The 19,063-nt window shown below is 49.7% G+C and overlaps 1 protein-coding gene across 3 annotated transcripts in view; it reads left to right on the top strand.

Annotated features, from left to right (window-relative positions):
• The window catches only part of LOC100658384 (regulator of G protein signaling 3), a 183,736-nt gene that overhangs the window by 139,458 nt on the left and 25,215 nt on the right, over positions 1-19,063 (top strand). Inside the window, exon 11 of one of the 3 annotated variants that reach the window (XM_023545034.2) lies at positions 1-19,063. This exon is cut by the window's left edge and continues 11,995 nt beyond it. The exons of the other annotated variants lie outside the window; for them this stretch is intronic. The gene's annotated coding sequence lies outside the window, so the exon portion shown is untranslated. 3 annotated transcript variants of the gene reach the window in all.

Below are 19,063 nucleotides of genomic sequence, written 5' to 3'. Positions count from 1 at the left end.
ATGTTTATCCATAATTTGTTATAATTCACACAGTCGAATGCCTTTGCACAGCCAATAAAACACAGGTAAACATCTTTCTGGTATTTTCTGCCTGCAGCCAGGATCCATCTGACATCAGCAATGATATCCCTCGTTCCACATCCATGCACATACGTAGATGTATATTATTTTTGATTTTGGTGCAAATAGTAAACTTGCTCATCTGCTAACAGAAAGGTTGGTGGTTTGAGTCCACCCAGAGGTGCCTCGGAAGAAAAGCCTGGTGATATACTTCCAGAAAATCAGCCAGTGAAAACTCTATGGAGCACGGTCCTGCTCTGACACACATGTGTTTGCCATGGGTCGGAACTGACTTGACAGCAACTGGTTTTTATCCCAGTATACATAAATTTCTGTAACTCATATTTAAAAAAACTTAATGTATTATAAAAATCTTTCTACATCCATACCTTCTTTTTACTGGTCGGTGGACCATTATTTATTTAACCATCCCCCTGTTGATGGGCAGTTAGGTTGTTTCCAGTGTTTTATATTATGAGGAATGCTACAATAAACATCCCAAAAATGTGCTGTATGTTACATATTACTGTACTTTTCTGTAGGTTGAACAGTGCGCATATGCAACTCAACACACACCAGCAAATGTTCTAACGGTTTACATTCTTACTCACGGCGAATGAGTGCCTGTTTCCCTGCAACCTACCTAACCTACCTAACATTGGATGCTATTGCTCTTTTAATTCTTTGTTGGTGTGAGAGATGAAAATTTATATTTCATTTTAATTTGCATTTTTTTGATTATTAGCAGAGTTGGGCTTCTTTTTGAGTTCATTAATCATTTTTATTTCTTCTTCTTTGACTTGCCAGTTTATATCATTTGTCCAGTTTTCTACTGGGGCATTTGTCTTATTTCTAAGAGCACTTTAGATGGTTAGAATATTTAAATGGTCAGAATATTAACCATTTGCTTCTTATCTGGGTTGCGGATGTTTTTTCCAGGTTGTCATTTGTCTTTTAACTTTATTTATAGTATATTCTGTCATTTGTAAGTTTAACATTATTTTTAATCAGATATTTTTGTAGTCAAGTGCTTTTTAAACTTTTTTAGTTTGGTCATACTTTCTAAGGCCTTTACACTGATAAAGAATATTCTTATATGTTTTCTCTAGATATTTTTTATCCTTTTACTTTTTATGTTTAGATTTTTAATCTGCAATTAATTTAGTTCCTGGTATCTGATAGAATTCTCGCTAATTTCTTAACCCAAAATAGATGACCAGTTTTTCCCACTTTGTTTTTTCAATTACCTTCTTTCGCTCACTGATTTGAAATGCTGCCTTATCATAGACCAGATTGCCTCATGTATGTGGATTGTCTTCTGAACTCTCTAGTCTCCCACATTCATTTTTCTCTTCCTACATCGTATTGAGATTTAATTACTGCAGCTCTAGGGTATGTTTTAGTAGCACTGAGGGTACAAATGGTTAATGTGCTCAGACTCTAACCAAAAGGTTGGGTCTACCGAGAGGTAATTTGGAAGAAAGCCCTGGCAATCTCCTTCCGAAAAGTCAGCCATTGAAAACCCTGTGGAGCACAGTTCTACACTGACACACATGGGGTCACATGAATCAGAATTGACTCGACAGCAACCGGTTTTAAGCATCTGAGGCCACCCCCCATCGTTCTTCTGCAAGATTTCCTTTGAAGTTATATACCCTAATTCTAGTGTACTTACGGTTTTACCCTTACCTTTTTCACAAACACATTTCAACATTAGGAATTACACCATATCTATAATAGTTCATTTTCACCTTCTACTACCCATAACAAGCAGTTCAGCTGGCCTGTGCTTGTCTTTGCTTTCCTCCACACCTCCTGGGTATTGTTGAAATAATCCTCTGGAATTTTAATTTCTGCTGGCTACTATTTTTAACCATTAGTTCTATTCTGCTTTAAGAATCATTGACTTAAAAACTGCATTCAGCTTCTCAATTATGTCTTCAATAGTTAGGTCTGTAAATGTTGCCGGTTTCATTGCTTGCCAGTGTTTCTTGTACACTACAGCCTGTCATCCTTGACTTCTTTATTTTGATTCATTCTTGTCTGGAGAGCTTTCTTGAGTAATTTTTTCAGAATGGTTCTGTGGGTGGTATACTTTCTGAGTCCTCATATGTCTGAAAATATTCGCCTTCACACCTGAGTCATACTTTTCCTGAGTAGAGGATTCTATGCTAACTGTCTTTCTCCCCCAGAAACCTGAGAGGCACACTCTGTGGTCTCCCAGCATTTAGAGTTGTAAGAAGTGCGATGCCCACTTGATTCTCTAAAAATGCTTTATGGAAATAAGTAGGATTTTTCTTTTCACTCTGAAATTCAGAAATGTCACCAGATTATTTCTAGTTGTTTGTTCTCTTGGTAATCTTCTCTGGTACTAACTAGGTAAATACTTTCAGTCTGAAGACCCAAGTCTTTCCTTAGTTCAGGGAAATTTTCTATTAAATTTGGAATTATCTTCTGTGTGTTCAGTTCTTTCTGGAAGTCCTACTATAAACAACATTAATATTAATAATAACAATACTGGCAGCTAACATTTATTGAGTATGCTTTCCTTCTGTTAAACATGTGATCTGCCCAACACTATTGTTATTATCCTCCATTGTACCGATGACAAAGCAAAGGAACAGAGAGGTTAAATTGTACAAAGTCTCACAGCTGGGAGACGTAGGCCATGGTCCAAACGCCAGAGCCTGTGTTCTTAGCTGCTACACTATACTCCCTGTCTGTCAAGCCCAGTCTTCCAGACCTGACCCTGACCCTGACCCCAAATACCCTTCAGTGAAAACGTTGAGTGTTGACAGCCAGAGTCTCTATGCTATGACCAGTGGGAGAAAATGTGGGGTTGCTAGTACCGTGGAGGTGGAAACAGATTGAGAGATGAGGCCTAGAGAGGGACAGAGAGCTGTCATAGGGTTCCCAGTGAACTTAGAGTTGAGATTTGTCCTCTCTCTCTCTTTCTTACCTCCTCAGCCACCCTCTTCAGGGTTCATCTCTGAACTTGGGACTCCTGCATGGCCTCATTGTGGATCTCCCTGCTCCTAGCCCTGTCCCTTTAGTGTTCCCTCTCTGAACAGTAGCCAAGATGGATTTTCCTATAGCGCAAACTGGGCCACCTGCTCACTGTCCAGAGGTTTCAGAGGTTCTCGTTGTCTACAGAATAAACACCAAGCTCCTTGGCTTGATATTGAGTGGCTCCTACATCCTTTTATTTTTATTCATTCTTTCATTCCTCTTTTATTAAAGATGAGCTGAATGTTTGTTGAATGACTATATGAGCGAACAGATATTTTTAGAGTGCCTATTGTGTGTCGGAACCCTGGTTAAGAGCAGTGGTTAAGAGCTTGGTTGCCAGTCAAAAGATCAGCAGTTCGAATCCACCAGCCACTCCTTGGAAACTCTGTGGGGCTGTTCTGCTCTGACCTATAGGGTAGCTATGAATCAGAATTGACTCCACGGCAACGGGTTTGGTTTTTTGGCTTACTGTGTGTCAGACACTGTATGAAGTACTGGTGACACAGTGTGCATTAGTCAGGAATTTTCCAATTCCGATGTGAACCCAACTGAAATTAGCTTCAGCCAGGAAATGGAATTTATTGGAATATGGAGGGTAGGCTTCAAGCATAGCTGGATTCACGGGCCCAAGCAGTGCCATGAACTGGCCATACTCTCTCCATCTCTTGGTTCTACGTGCTTATGTGTTGGCTCACTCCCTTAGTGGAGGCAGATGGCTGCCAGCAGTACTGGGGTTATGGCCTTACAGTTTGACTCCCTCCATCATTTCAACAGTTGTCCTGCGCCTGATTCTCACTGGCCCAAGTTGGATCATGGGTGCCTATCCCTGAACCAGCTACAGAGGAAAACAGAATAGGATGAGCTGATTAGCTGAGGCCTGGGTCACATGCGCAACCCTGGAGTGGGAGATGGGTCATCTCCAGTTGAATCACTTGGTTTGAGAATAAAGGCAGGAAGGGTAGTTCCTCAGGGAAAATCAGATGGTGAGGAAGGATGAAAGGAGGCTGGTCAGGTGAAGCCTCAGATGTCTTCTACCTTGTGGCTCACCAGCCAACACAGTCTCATCCCCATAGAGTTAACAGTATAGTATGGTGGGGGCAGAATGGGGAGGATGATTGGAGGAGAGACAGACACTAACTGTCTTAGTTCTCTAGTGCTGCGGTAACAGAAATGCTACAAATGGGTGGCTTTAACAAACTGAGTTTTATTCTCTCGTGGTTTAGGAGGCCGAACGTCCAAATTCAGGGTGCCAGCTCCAGGAGAAGGTTTTGTTTCTCTGTTGACTCTGGGGAAGGTCCTTGTCATCAGTCTTCCCCTGGGTCTAGGAGTTTCTCAGCACAAGGACCCCAAGTCCAAAGGACGTGCTCAGCTCCTGGCTGTTCACTCTTGGTGGTAGGAGGTCCCGCTCCTCTCTGCTTGCTTTTCTCTTTTATACCTCAAAAGAGATTGACTCAAGGTACAACTTAATCCTGTAGATTGCATCCTGCCTTGTTAACATGACTGCCTCTAATCCCACCTCATTAACATCATAGAAGTTAGGATTTAGGACATATAGGATAATCACAGGCCATCAGATCGCAAAATGGTGGAGAACCACACAATACGTGGCCTCGCCAAGTTGACACATATTTTGAATCTATAATACCAACCAAAATATAAACAATATATAATGAATTGGCGACAAAGGACCCAGTGAGAGCACCTATTGGGAGAGCCTGTTCAGAGGCATTAGGAAAGTTTCTGAGGCAGGGGTGAGGGGCTGGGCTATAGGAAGAATCATTCTAGGTGAGGATCTTAAAGCAGGCCAGTGTGGGTGGAGGAGTGAGGAGGGTGTACAGGGCATGAGATGAAGCTGGGGATGTGTGCAGGGCCTGAGAGGCTGTGGTAAGGAGTTTGAACTTTATCATGAGGGCAGTGGGACCTGGTGCGGTTAGATTTGTGTCTAGGAAGCTCACTCTAGTTCTGTTAAGAAGAATGGCAAGGCCTGAGGCAGGGAGCAGTTAGAAGGTGATGGTGCTCTGGGCTAGGGTGGAGGCAGTAGGGATGGAGAGAGATGAAAGAACTGAGTGATGTGTAGGAGGTGGAGGCTATGGGATTTGCTGATTAATTGGGTGGGGAATGTGAGGGAGAGGGTCCCTGTCCAAGAATCTGGCTCAGGCAAGAGGGTGAATGGTGGTGCCATTCATTGAGCAGGGAGCACTGGAGGAGGAGCGGTTTGGGTGACAGGATCATGAGTTCCACTGTAGGTGTAAGTACTATGGCAGAGGCCCAGTCAGTGAGCTTTTCATAAAATCAGGGCCATCTAGACCAAGGCTTCTCACACTGCCTGCGGTGAAGAGCCTCATACTTTTGTAAAACTCACGATTCGTATGAGTCAGTTTGACAACACTCAAACTTGCGTATACCCTGTTCAGTGAGACCCGTCCACTGACCTTGGCTTGTAGTGGGAATGAATGTCAAGTTGCTATCAGAGTTTCTAAACACTCTGCAATTATCCCATTGCAGACCGGTAATAAGCAGAGTGTGGACCTGTACCATCCTGTGGACTACATTTTGAATAGCATGGATCTAGCGCAAGCAACCCCCGTGCCCGTTTTAGAGACGGGGAAACTGAGGCTCAGGGATGGGATTGACCTTGCCCCAGGCCTTGCAGAAGGCAGACTTCAGTTCAGTCTCCCCCAGCCTGACCCTCTGTTTTAACGATCTGGCTTAAAATCCAACAGCCCAAGCCACGGATGGACTGGAAGGAGGGCATGGATGGACCGCTCCTAGCAGCCAGTGCTGCAGGCTGTCCTCCGCCTGTCTGAGTCACTGACTCTGTGCTCAACGCTTCCCAGGAACTCAGGCTGTCAGGATGCAGCCTGGCCCTGGAGCTGGCACAGGCACAGTGGATGGAGGATTACTCCCAAATGCCTGAAATTTCAGGCCAGCATGTGGCTCGCTGGGCTGGAGCCGTGAAGGGAGATGGTCGTGGCTCCTGGCCACCCTGTGCTGCCGCGGCTGCCCAAGACCAAGCTGATGCAGCTAGGACGACTTTGATGTGTGCTTCTGTGGGCGGGAGTCGGCCAGTGGCAGTCCTTGGTGTCAGCTCTGCAGGGGGACATTGGACCGCCGCCTCATATGGGCTTCTCCTTGCTGTGGTTGGGAGATACAGTTCCCATTACCAGGCTGAGAATCGTCCTTGTTGCCTAAAGTTGCTGAGGAAGAGGCAGATGGTGAACAGAGGGATGTTTAGGGGACCTGAGATTGAGAATAGAGTTTATGGGTTAAGAGCATAGGTCCTGGGGCCAGACCACCTGCTTCGTCATTGTCTAGACCTGTGTTAAGCTTTCTGTACCTTAGCTTCCTCATCTGTAAAATGGGAATGATGATAATAGGCTGTTGCTCAATAAATATTAATGATTATCAGCTATTAGCATATGCCAGCCACCATGTTAGACCCTCAACAGATAGTACCACATTTAAGTTTATTCTTTAAATCAGCCCTCTAAGGTACACTCTGCCCTTTTACAGATGATAACAACAGCAGCAACCACACAACAGTGGTGGCTCCCATTTATTGAGCACTTACTGTGTGCCAGGCACTCCACCTGTACCACCTCATTTAGTTCCCCCACAGGTCTAGTGAGATGGAGGGCAATAGCCCCATTTTACAGATAAGAAAACTGAGACTCAGATATGTTAAAGTGATTTGCCCAAGATAGTTCACACTCAGATTTTTTAAAACTCCAAAGCCTATGCTCTTTCTAAACACCAGTGGCTAAACCAACTCTTCAGTGAGGGAGACTTGGGGAGCCTGGGACTGACCACTGAAGGGGAAGAGTGGGACTGGGGCCACTGAACACCCACTCCCACTCCTCAGCCTCATTTTCAAGGCCAGGAATGTGAAGGAACTTGCCCTGGGTCCCACAGGCTACAAGCCAGGACTCCCTGTGAACTTGAACCTGAGGATACCTGCTCTGTCCCGCCTCACCCCACCACTTGTAGCATGTGCTTGAGGAACAAGGCTGGTGCCACCAGGAAGAGCAAGGTCCACGCCTTAGCAAGCAGTGGGAGAGTGTGTCCTCTGCCCTGGTATTAGGGCCGTAGAGGCCAGAACACGGCAGGAAGGTCCCTGCTTGCAGCAGGCTGCTCCTCTGTCATTTTTGTACCCTTAGTTCCAGCACAGTCTCCTGCATATAGTAGGTAGGGCCTTGGTAGTTATCGAAATAATAAATGTTTCCTGGCTGACTCTTGGGTGGGGGAGGCCTTTTTGCGTGGAGTCTATAGGTCCTTAAACTAGGGCTGTAAGACCCAAGTGAGTAAAAGCCTAAAACTTTCTAAGCTGATAAGCAAGTTGAAAGCTTGGGCTGGGCTGGGCACTTCCACAGAGTTTCAAAGGGCAGCCCAGGCTCATCACCCTCTTGCACCAGGTTGGGTCAGGGCTAGGGCTCTGTAGAGGCGAGTCCAGTAGGCACCCAACACAGGCTTGGGGTGTCTGGGGTAGCAAAAGCGTGAGCAGCTGCTGGCGGGGGGTAGTCTTAGTCTGTCATATGCTCTGGAATTCCTAGGACCACCCCTCCCCCCTGGCTTTTGGCCCAGGTCTCCCGCGATAGCAGCACCTTCCTCTCCACCCCAAATGAAATCCCAGTGGACTTCAGATCCCTAGGATGGGGAAGCTCACTAAATAGCCATTGGCAGGTACCCTTCTTCCTTGGAGAAGGCACTGCCCACAGCTTAACTTCGCCCAGGTGGAGTCTGCATGGGGAAAGGAGTGGGTTCCCCTCTGGGCAAGACTCATGGTGGGGTCTTGGGAGCACAAACCTGGGTGTACTGGGCTTAACGCGGTGGAGGCCACTAGTGAAGACAGTGGAAGCCTCACTGTGGTGGGGCTGCAGGGGAGCCGCCTGTCCCTGGCACTTGCTGCATCATCTCTCTAGGGGTCTTTCTGGAACTTTGAGTTCTGTCTGGGGGTATTACCCTCCAAAAATGGGAAGTGCATTACTCACTAACTTCCTGCCCACGCTCACCCGTCCCAGCCCTGGAAGCCACTGAAGCTGGTCTAAACAGGGGGGAAGTTTGCCTGTGTGGCTGGGCTGCATGGCCAGCTGGCTTCTCAGTCTAATTGGTGGCTAGTCTGTTTCATGGGCCACCTTGTTCAGTGGCACAGGGCATAGTGGAAAGCAGACTAGCCTTGGACCTTAGCTCTCTGCACTTACTACTTTGTGCCTTTGGGTAGGTTTCATAATCTCTCTATGCCTCTGTTTACTCATCCATAAAATGGGGATATTAGAAATCATGTCTGATAGGGTTGTTATGAAGATTCTATGAATCAGTAATTGGGAAGTGTTTAGAGCAGTGCTGACACATAGTGTCAAATAAGCATTTGTTAAATAAAATATGTGGATCAATACATGGGGCCCAGGCCCTGAGTGCCCAAGTGTTGACCCCCTGCAGCCTGTGGACCACCTCTATCTTGCTGCTCCCTAGATCCCAGTTCCCCTTTACTGAACAGCACCATTGTTATCTCAAGTCTGAAAAGCACTGGGTTGCCGTAGAGGGCGCATTGGACTGGGAGTTAGGAATCTTGGGTCCCAGATCTGCCACACATTTGTTCTATTTCCTTGGGAAGCTCGCTTTCCCTCTCTGGGCCTCAGTCACACAGGCTGTAAGTGGGGAATAGGAGTGAAGATCTCCTAGGGCCCTCCTGGCTTAGGCAGACTGGCTATTGGTGACTCCCCCTGATGCCCCAGGCCTAGGCCCTCCTGGGAGGGTCCACCTGTCCTACTGATTCATGTCTGAGGCTCTGGAGAGCACAGAGGCGGAAGGCATTGACGGCCCCAGGGCCCCCCCAGGCACTAGCCATTCTTCTAGCCTGGCCTGGCAGGCTCTTGGGCCCCAGGGCACTGAGCTGCTATCCCCTTTCCTCATTATCCTTGTGCCCAGAGCATTGATGCATGGATTCAGAATCTGTTCTGGACCCGGCGCCTTGGGTTGGCAGGGCCACTCTGTCTGTCACAGCATAATGTCTGATTATGGACTCACTGGTCTTGCTGTGTGGTTGACATCTGCTTCCCTCCCTGACTGTCAGCCTCGTGAGTGCAGGACCCTGGTCTGTCTTGTTCTCCATCACATCTCCAGGCCTAGTACAGTGCCTGGCATACAGTTGGTGCTTTAGAACTATGTGCAGATTGAAAGAAGGTGAAGACCCTGCTGAAGCTTGAGGGCCTCTCTCATGTCGAGGAACCCTACATTTAGGCCCTTTACCCTAAGAAATCTGTCCCCCCCCCAAAAAAAACCACCAGAAATTCCATCCTAGCAACCAGCCAGTCCCACTGGGAATTGGACAGCCCCATGGACACTGGCTGTCTCCTGGCACCCACCTCCTTGGTTCCCGAGGCAGGTGTGGACCCTCGGAGGAGGGTCCTGCAGGATGACAGCCTTCCCACCTGAGCCCTGCAAAGACAGCCTTGACTCTGTTCCAGGAACAAGGCCAAGCACTGGTTGGAGTTTGTCAGTGACCAGCTCAGCTGCGGGCTATTCTGGGTTGACCCTGATAAGGGTGTTTTCTTATGCCAGTGTGCATGCATGTGCTTGTATGTGTGAGAGAGACAGGAATAGAGAGTCAGATAGACAAGGGCAAGGAGACAGGCAGAGATAGACGTTCAGAAACAGAGAGACAAGGAGGCACGTTGACACTAATATAGGGAGTAAGAGGCTGAGAGACAGCGTTCCAGCCCAGGGTAGCCGAGGCAGGGTAGGGGAAAGGGGAGGATGGGGGCTCATTCTGCCTGATTTTCTCTATGCCTACATCCCAGGGTGCCTACCACTGAGAAAGAGGGGGTGCTGGGACTGGGGCTGGAGCAGGCCATGGGATGGGCACCCCCAAACCTGGGCCTCAGACACAGCCTAGGGTGCGTTTGGCTACATCAGACAACAAACCACAGCAACTATATCTGCAGTGCTGGAGAACAGCTTTGAGCTGGCGAAGCATCTCCCTGCAGTGTTGGGGCTGTGCGGTGGTTAAGAGTGGGCGCAGTGTGGCTGTGGGCAACTTCCTCTGCGCTTCTCTCCCTCGGATTCCCCATTTGTAAATAGGGTAATAATAGTTGCTGGCTCACAAGATGGTGGTGAGGTTAAAATGGGTTTATGCAGGTAAAGCTCTTGGAACAGTGCCTGGCACAGAGTTAGTGCCCAAGAAAGGGTAGCCAAGAGCCAGTGTATTGAATCATCTATTAATCCCCCCTTTGAGTGTCATCAATCCCATTTTACAGATGAGGAAACCAAGGTTCAGAGGGCGGCAGGCACTTGCTTAGTGACACCCAGCTAGCCAGGGCTGGAGCTGGAACCCTCTCCTCCAAGTCCAGTGCTCTTTCCACTGTCCCATCCCCCACCCCCCCATCCTTCTTTTAGGGTTGTCTTTTTCATTTGAGGCCATAACTCTTGGGCTGTTGAAATGTGCCCCACTCAGCCATCACACTGGGGAGAGGAAGCACCAAGCTCTGTGTCCATCCCGGGTTCCCCAGAGTTTGGCAGAAAAAAGTGCTAAATAAATAAATGTGTGTCCAGCTGCTCTAGATGGTGCTGCTGGGAGGTAACTGAAGCAGCGGCTCCCCCACCCCAAGGGAGGGCGGTTGCATTCTCAGAGTCAGTGTGTGTTGGCTGCCCGACCCTGGGTTAAACTGCAGCCGCCCATGGGATGAGAGCAGCATGGGGGTGGGGGTGTGACAGGGGAGCCTCAGTGATTGGATCCCTCCTTCCAGGGAGCGGCAGCCAGCGGCTTTGCGCTGCCCCGGCTGGGGAGCCCTTCGAATAAGCGTGGGGTGGAGCAGGCTCAGGCGCCCAGTGCCGGGGCTGCCGCTGTGAGAGATGGACGCCTTGCCCTCCAGAGCAGCACCTTAGGGGCCGGCTCGGGCCCCTGGGACGGGCCGCAGGAGACCCCAGGCGAGTGGCCCATGTTTGTGAGCCTGTGAGCAGGTAACCCAGGAGCCGGCTGGCCCCTTGGGGGCTGGAGGACTGGCCGCCGAGGACTCTCTTCCTCGAGACATCCCAGACTCCTTCCCGGATGAAAGTGGTTTGGGAAATCACAGAGTTTTCTTTTTGATGGAAGAAAGAAACCCAGCGTCTCTCCAGAGTGGCTGCTGCTGGCTGGACAGGGTGTGTGTTTGGAAAGAGTGCTGGAGGAGGAGGAGGAGAAGGAGGAGGAGGAGAAAGAGGAGGAGGGACGGGTGATGCAAGGGTTTTGAAAACGCTACCTAGATGTGGGAGGTGGAACCTGGTCATTTGGTTCTGCTTTTCCCAGCAGGTACGGCTCCCCTGGGGAACTTGGTAAGTCCATAAATAGCTCTGCTGACACAAAGGAGCTCTGTCTGGGGAAGGCAGGCGCTTGACACGGCCGCCAGGAGCTGCCACAGCCACGGCTGCCTGCCCGCCTGCCCGCCTGCCTGCAGGAGGAGCCGGGTGGAGACCTGGGCAGGCGGGCTGGCAGGAGAGCAATCCACGAGTTACCCGGGTCCCTGCCGGAGTGTACCGGGTAGGTGACTTGGTGACAGGGGTGTGTGTGTGGTAGGCGGGAGACTCTTGTCCAAGCCACCTTGTGCCCCTGTTTCTATTGTTTCTTCCCCAGGGCAGCCATTGATAGGCATGTTGCAATCAAACCGTTTGTGTTCTGCTCTGAGATAGCTTTGTGTGTGTGTGTTTGTGTGTCTGTCTGTCTATCTCAGGGGGTGGGGGCCCCGCAGGGCTTCCACTCTTTACTGCTTCCACTTCTAGGCTGACCAGCCGGGCTTTTCTTTCTCAAAGAGACATGGAATGTTTGGTGACCGGCAAGTCAGGACACTGCACGGGGAAAGGGACACTGAGCCAGCAGTTGAGGGGATTGTGTCAGGGATGCTGGCCAGGCACCAGGTGCTGGGGATGGCAGCTCTTGCCTAGGTCCACTGGCAGGGAAGGAGGTGGTCTTGGGGGCTGGTCTCAGGGTGTTGCCTCAGATCCTGAGACTTCTGCAGAAATGTCTGTTGGAAGAACAAGAAGGGGGTGATCTGCCTTGAAGCTCACAGCTCTTTGGGGAAGGTCTTGCACCTGCTTGCTTAGCTCCAGCTGAGCTCTGTAAGGAAAAGGGGGTAGGTGATTAGGGACCTGCTGACCCCACAGCACCAGCCGCTGTGAACTGACAGGGGCCATTTCTTTTCTTGATTTGAAGGTTCCACGTCCCTTCTCTTGCTCTGAGGTCTCCAGGAAGAACCCTTAAGCCCTAGGACTTCAGGGCTGGAGGAAGATCCGGGGCTCAGAGAGGGGAAGGCCTTGTCCAAGTTCACATAACGGGTCTGTGGCTCAGCCAGAACCAGGAAGCAGGGCTTCTGCCTCCTGGAGCAGTGAGGACAGGACTCATGGAGAGCTATTACTCTGACCGGACCTGAGTAATTCAGCTCTGAATCTGGCAGTCCCGGTCTGGCTTGTTTCTAGCTTGGTGCAGGGCCACCAGGCCCCTCACTGACTCTCACAAACTTTCACATCCTGCTGCCCTGAGGCATGGTGGCTGAGTGCTACCTGGCTCCCCTCTTGGAATGGCTGGAGGGGGTAAATCTCCTCCTGGAAGGAACTCCAAAGCCTGCCCCACTGCCGCCCTGGGGATTCCAGCCAGAGCACTGTGGCCATCGTCAAAGTTTCCATTGAGGCCCCTTGAGTCCTCTGCACCCAGCCAAGGGGCACCTCCCTCTTCCCTAGCCCTAGCACTCGGCATGGCTTAGCCCAGGGCAGGCCCTCCAGGGAGCCAAGTTCTACAGCAGGGTTTGCTCCAAGTCCAGCCTGGCATCTGAAGACAGGGTAGGGGATGGTGAGTATGGAGGCAGCTGAGGCTAGTGACCTCTTGTTGGGAAGTCTCCAGGGCTTCGAGCCACTTCTATGAGGCTTCTGATTAGAAGTCCTTGGTATCAATGAACCTACTGCACTTCCCATCTTTCTTGCCTTGTATATGCTGTTCCTTCTGCCTGGAAAGCCTGTCTCTTCTCTCCCAGTCTTAATTCTACCCAAACTTTGAAAGAGAAGCTAATTCCTATGTGGAATCTGCTCATTGGTGGTGGCACTTATGGCGGTTGCTTCATGCCCTATTTATGCAGGATCTGGGCCTTTTCTTCCCCCGGCCTCAAGTGCCTGGCCTGGGTCCTGATAGGAGAGGTGTGTTGAATTGCCCTGGCTCTCTTTGAGGACAAGCATTGATGTCCAAGTAAGCTCTGTCTGCCCACCTCCTAGCTCTGTGCCTAGCACAGAGTGGGCACTGCCAACCGGAGGGCCTGGCGAGGAGTCCCTTTGAGGGATGCCCTAGTATCTGCATGGCAGGGTTGCTTCCATAAGGCCAAGGGGTTGGGGAGTGTAATTTGACAGGAGATGAGGCAGGCGAAGTGTTGGCCCTGAGGAGAGCCCACTCACGGGGTCATGCTGGGCTGGGAGGTATCCACACAATGGACTGGGCCACAGAGGGTAGAGGGGGCAGGCCTGGCTGGTTCAAATGAAATGTTCGTGGTCTGTTGCACAGACTAAGGGGCTTGGAGCCCAGCTCCTTTGGCCCACCGGCGAGGTATACTGAGAGGCGGTTTCTCATCTAGTGATCTTTCTGGCTCCCCCAGAAGAGACACAGCTGAGGAGGGAGTGCTTGTGCCCAACTGGGCCCCTGGGGGCCCTGAGAGCTGCTTCCCATTTGGTCTCCGAAGGCCCTGGAGATAGCTGAGCCCTTTTCCCTTCTGGGCAGATAGGGGATTGAGGCAGGAGAGGAAGGACTTGCCCAAAGGTACATATGACTTAACAGCAAAGCAGGGACAAGAGCCCAAGTCTCTGGCTGCCTAGTCCAGGGTCTCCACCACAACAACTGAACGGCTCAGAGTACCTGGGCTTCATCGTGGTGATCCCTCTTTTTCAGACTCCCCCATGACACATTCCTTTCTGGGACCCTTGGGGGTCCAGAGCTTACATGCTGGAGCCCTGCCATCTCTGTAAAAGCAGTGTAAAAGCTAAGAGAAAGCCCTTAGCCAGCAGGTGGGAGACCAAGGCACATTCTAGCCCCAGCTCGCTGCATGATCTCAGACAAAGGTGCCTCTTTCTCGGACTCAGTGCCCTCTTTGGAGCAACCAGGGACTGGACCAGGTATTGCCAGGCCCCTTCTAGCTGTCTGAGTCTCTGAGGTGTGGCATTGCCTGCAGACCCTCTCCCCTTCCTGGGTTCTAGGTTAAGGCCAGGGGCTGGTTCAGTGAGGAAGCAGCCCCCAACCTGTTTCTCAGGCACTTTTGGTTAGAAGCCTTCTCATGCAAGCAGGAGCCTAGGCTGAAGCTGAGAGGTTTGTTGTTGTTTGTGGAGCCAGGCCGTTTCCAAGATGTCATTGCTCAGGGAAAGCCATCATTCCTCCCAGGGATAAACAAGGCTGCTTATGGCTCAGCCTGCTAAGCTTGGAGAGGCTGGAGCCACTCATAGCAGGCCAGCCAGGCTCAGCCCCAGGGAGCCACCTTCCCCTACCCAACCAGCTGCACCCAGGTGCCCTGGGGAGTGGGGCTGGTGCTAGAGCCATGAGCCACCTGGGAGAGCAGAGCTTTCCACACAGAGGTGAGGGAGAAAGTCCCAGTATACCCCCTTCCTACTGGCAGCGGGCTTGGGTCATCAGTCCAGATGTGTGGACAGCTGCCAGATGTGCCCTCTGATCCAGATAGACCAGGGCTTTCCCTGTCCACAACAGGCCAGGCTTCTGGCACTGTGACTCCCAGGCTGCCGAGAACTGTCAGCAGCTCCCAACTTAGAAAGGGGGGGTGCGGTAAATTATTTGGAACTGGGCATGCTTCTTACCGCATGGCCAGGGCTCTCTGTAGTGTCCTCAGTTACCTCCTGGTGGAGTTAGCCTTTGGCTAACAGCAGAACCTCGAGCCCCCTGAACAGGGTGGTGGTGGAGGGGTCATGAGGAGAGGCAGAGAAAGGGCTGGGTAGAACGTCTGGGGGCCAAATAGCTGGCAGCAACATTGGAGAAGGCTGGAGGCAGCTAGGGCAAGGACTACGGAATGGAGGGTGGCGTGGCGGTGCCACCTCTCAAGTCTTAAGTGTTGTAACTGATGTCCAGCAGGACACTAGAACCTTCACTGCTCAGACCTCCATTAATAGAGATCTCAGTTAATCAAACACTGACTCTGTACTTGTCCTTTCTGCCTCCCTCTCTTCCTTCCTTCCTTCCTTCTACATGTGCTATATACCTGTCACGTGCCATGCACTATGGCAGGTACTAGAGGTATAGAAAGGAGCCCTGGTGGGTGGTGCAAACGGTTATGTGCTTGGCTGCCAACCAAAAGGTTGGCAGTTCGAACCCACCCAGAGTCTCCATAGGAGAAAGATGGGACGATCTGCTTCTGTAAAGATTACAGCCAAGAAAACCCTGTGGGGCAGTTCTACTCTGTCAACTCGATGACATCTAACAACAACAACAGAGGTGTATAAGCCCCATCTTAATCTAGTGCCAGGGATGGGCTTGTGACAGACAGTCACAACAGGGCTTTAATGAGGAGGTACAGGGGGCTGTGGGGGCCCCAAGGAAGCATCTGACGCCGCCTGGGAACCTCAGGGAGTGAGGCTGAATCTTGTTACATAGACACTTGTTCATCAAGGAGCTGGCCTTTATCCCAGTCTATGCACCCCTCTAAGGTGTTGGTGTGACTCTTGCCTGGCCATAGAAATCACTTTTGTGAATCCAGCCATGCATCGCTCCTTATCCTAGGGGAGGCCATATAATATGTTGTGTCGGAGTGTGGGTTCTGGACTTGAGGGCAGACTCTACCACTTCATAGTTGTGTGACCTTGGGCAAGACACTGAACCTCTCCACGCCTCCATTCCCTCAGGTAACGGCCCAGCCTTCTAGGGTTAAATGAGATAGTACATGCAAAGCACTTAGAATTGCTTGATGCATATCGACATTGAATCATGCTACCAGTGGGAGTGCCATGGGCACCTATGGCAGATTGTAAATGAGATGGTGCAGGTGAGGTGCTCGCCCAGGGTCTGACACAAAGTAGCCATTCAGTAAATGGGAGGTGGCGCAGTAGCCTCTTGCTGGGAGAACAGTTGGAATATTCTATCAGAGATGTGTACAAGGGGCAAGAAGCCACTACCCCAGCCCAGGGAGCAGAGAAGGAGACACTGGGTGAGGTTTTTGTTTGTTTGTTTTTTAAGTAAACTTTTAAATTGAAGTATAAGCATACTTACAGAAAGATTATAAGTATGCAGCTGATAAATTTTCATAAAACGAACACACCCATGTTACCACCACTCAGATCAAGGAATAGAACATTCCAGTACCCCAGAAACCGCTCTTGTGCCCCCTTGCAGTCACCACTTCTGTTATTGGTTGGTATTGCCTGTTTTTGAACTTTCTATAAATGGAATCATTGAGTAGCATGGATGCTTTTATGCTGACTTCTTTTAATCAGCATTTTGATGGTGAGATACATCAGTATCGTGTGAAGTTTTATTTTGTTCATTCTCATTGCTGTACGGTATTCCACTGTGTGAATAGACAACATTTATCCATTTTTACTGCTGATGGACAGTTGAGTTGTTTCCAGTTCATGGCTATAATGAGTAGTGCTGCTGTGAGCATTCTTGTACCTGTCTTTTGATGCACACGTACTTGCTTTTCTGTTGGGTAAATATCCAAGGTTTGAAATTGCTGGGTCTTAGAGTTGTATATAATTAGCTTTAATAGATGCAATCATATAATTTTCTGAAGTGTTATACCAATACACCGTCCTTCTTGCAGTGTATGTCTGAGAGTACCTGTTGTTCCATGTCCTCACCAATATCATTGCTGTTAGATACTGTGATATCTAATTGTGGTTTTAATTTGCATCTCCTTGACGACTCATGAGGCGTAACACCTTTTCATATGTTTATTGGCCATTTGGTTATCCTCTTTTGTAAAGTGCCTATTCAGTTCTTTTCCCTATTTTTCTATTGGATTGTCTGTTTCTTATTGATTGTGGGAGTTTAAATAATATTCTGGATCTGTGTTCACTGTTGGATATACGCATTGCGAATATCTCCTCCCACTCTGTGGCTTGCCTTTTCACTCTCTTAACGGTATTTTTTGAAGAATGGAAGTTCTTAGTTTTAGTGAAGCCCAATTTGTCAATCTTTTTCTCTATAGAGAGTGCTTTTTGAGTCCTGTTTGTTTGCCTACTGCAAGGTTATGGATATATTTTCCTATGTTACCTCCTAGAAGCTTTATTGTTTTGTTTCATATTTAAATCTCAACTTTACTTGAAATTGATTTTTATGCATCGTATGATATGGAGGTTGAAGTTCATTTCCTCCAGGTGAATATCCAATTGATGTAGCAGCATTGATCAAAAAGAGCATACTTTCCCATTGCAGTGCAGCATCGCCTTTGTCTGAAATCAAGCGGCCATAAGGGGGTGGGCGAGTTGAGTTTTGAGGGATGAGTAGAAGTTCTCCAGGTTGACAGGGAGGGGAGAGTATTCCAGGCAGGCAGTACAGTGTGAGCATAAGTTTAGTAGTAGCATTAGTAGTACTTGGAAGTAGAGTGTAATTGGGGAGCTACGAATAGCTCAGGCTGGCTGGGGGGCAAAAGAGGAGAAAACAGTGTGGTAGAGAGATTGGCAGGGGCAGAACGTGCAGGGTAAGGATCTGGGACTTTAACTCCAAGGCATGGAGGGGTTTTGAACAGGAGAAGAATGGAGTCAGATTTGTGCAGTGCCAAGGGTGATGGAAGAAAGTTCCATGACAAGAGAATGACAGGAGGATGAATGACAGGAAGATGACTGTAAACCCAGCCTTGACACCACCCTTCAGCAGAGAAAGAACATCTGTTTTAGGAGGCAGCAGTGGAGGCAGGGGCCAGCCAGGGGCTTTGCAGGGTGAGCTTTCACCTTAGGGTTGCCGCTGAGTGCAGTGACCAGATGTCTGCTGGTGCCCTCAAGTGGAAGAGCCTCCTCTCTGCTGCCTCCGCCCCCTATGCCCACACCACTGCAGGCCCTGAAGGAGGAGGGATTTTAGGAACTGGGGCAGGGAGAAAGGAGCCCTGGTGGTGCAGTGGTTAAAGCACTCAGCTGCTCTGTGGGAGAAAGAGTGGCAGTGTGCTTCCATAAAGATTATAGCCTTGGAAACCCTATGAGGCAGTTCTACTCTGCTCTATAGGGTCGTGATGAGTCAAAATCAACTCGATAGCGATGGGTTTGGTTTTTGGTTTTGATTGGGGCGGACAGGCCAGGCAGGGATATGTCTGGAAAGGGGAGTCTTTCTGCTTCTTCTGTCCTTGATGTATGCACTAGGAAACCTGGCCAGGCCTTGGGCCCTGGACTCTGACCCTTCCAGGCTTGCTGAGATTCAGAGCTGGATGACCCCTGCCAGGAGAGTGAGGCCCAGAGAGGGGATTGACTTGGCTGTGGCCACATGGTGAGCCAGACTGATTCAGCCAAGGGGGAGTATGAATGCAGACTCTGTCTACCTCTCCAGCCTCCAGGGCCTTTGGTGTGGGCCTCCCCTGAAGGACGCAGGTAATAGTACGCCCACCCTAGGCTGTTGTAGGGTTAGAGCACGTCGAGTGCCTAGTCAAGAGTCGAAGCAGGAGAGGGGCTGATGGTGGTGATGATGATAATGAGAATCATAATTACAGGAACTGCAGATGTTTATTGAGCACCTACTGTGTGCCAGGCCCTGTGTTAAGCTCTTTACGTGGACTATCTCCCAACAATGCCGTGAAGTAAATACTCAGAATTTATACCATTTTACAGATGAGGGGATTGAGGTAGCCTGTCCAAAGACACTGAGCTAAGAGATGGCAGAGCCAGGATTTGAACTGAGATTTGTCCTTCTCCAGACCCCGGCTCTTTATCATCAACAGGCTCCCCCTGTGGTGTAGTACAGGCGAGTGCAGGTGTAGTGTACTAACACCCTGACTGGTAAAGTGCTCCCTATTCTCTGAGCTAGCCCTTGGAGTTAAGTCTTAGTTTCAGGGTTGGTCCCTGGATT

The sequence above is a fragment of the Loxodonta africana genome, chromosome 9, assembly GCF_030014295.1.
Source record: "Loxodonta africana isolate mLoxAfr1 chromosome 9, mLoxAfr1.hap2, whole genome shotgun sequence".
Classification (NCBI taxonomy): domain Eukaryota; kingdom Metazoa; phylum Chordata; class Mammalia; order Proboscidea; family Elephantidae; genus Loxodonta; species Loxodonta africana.
This window is presented reverse-complemented; position numbering and strand designations above follow the sequence as displayed.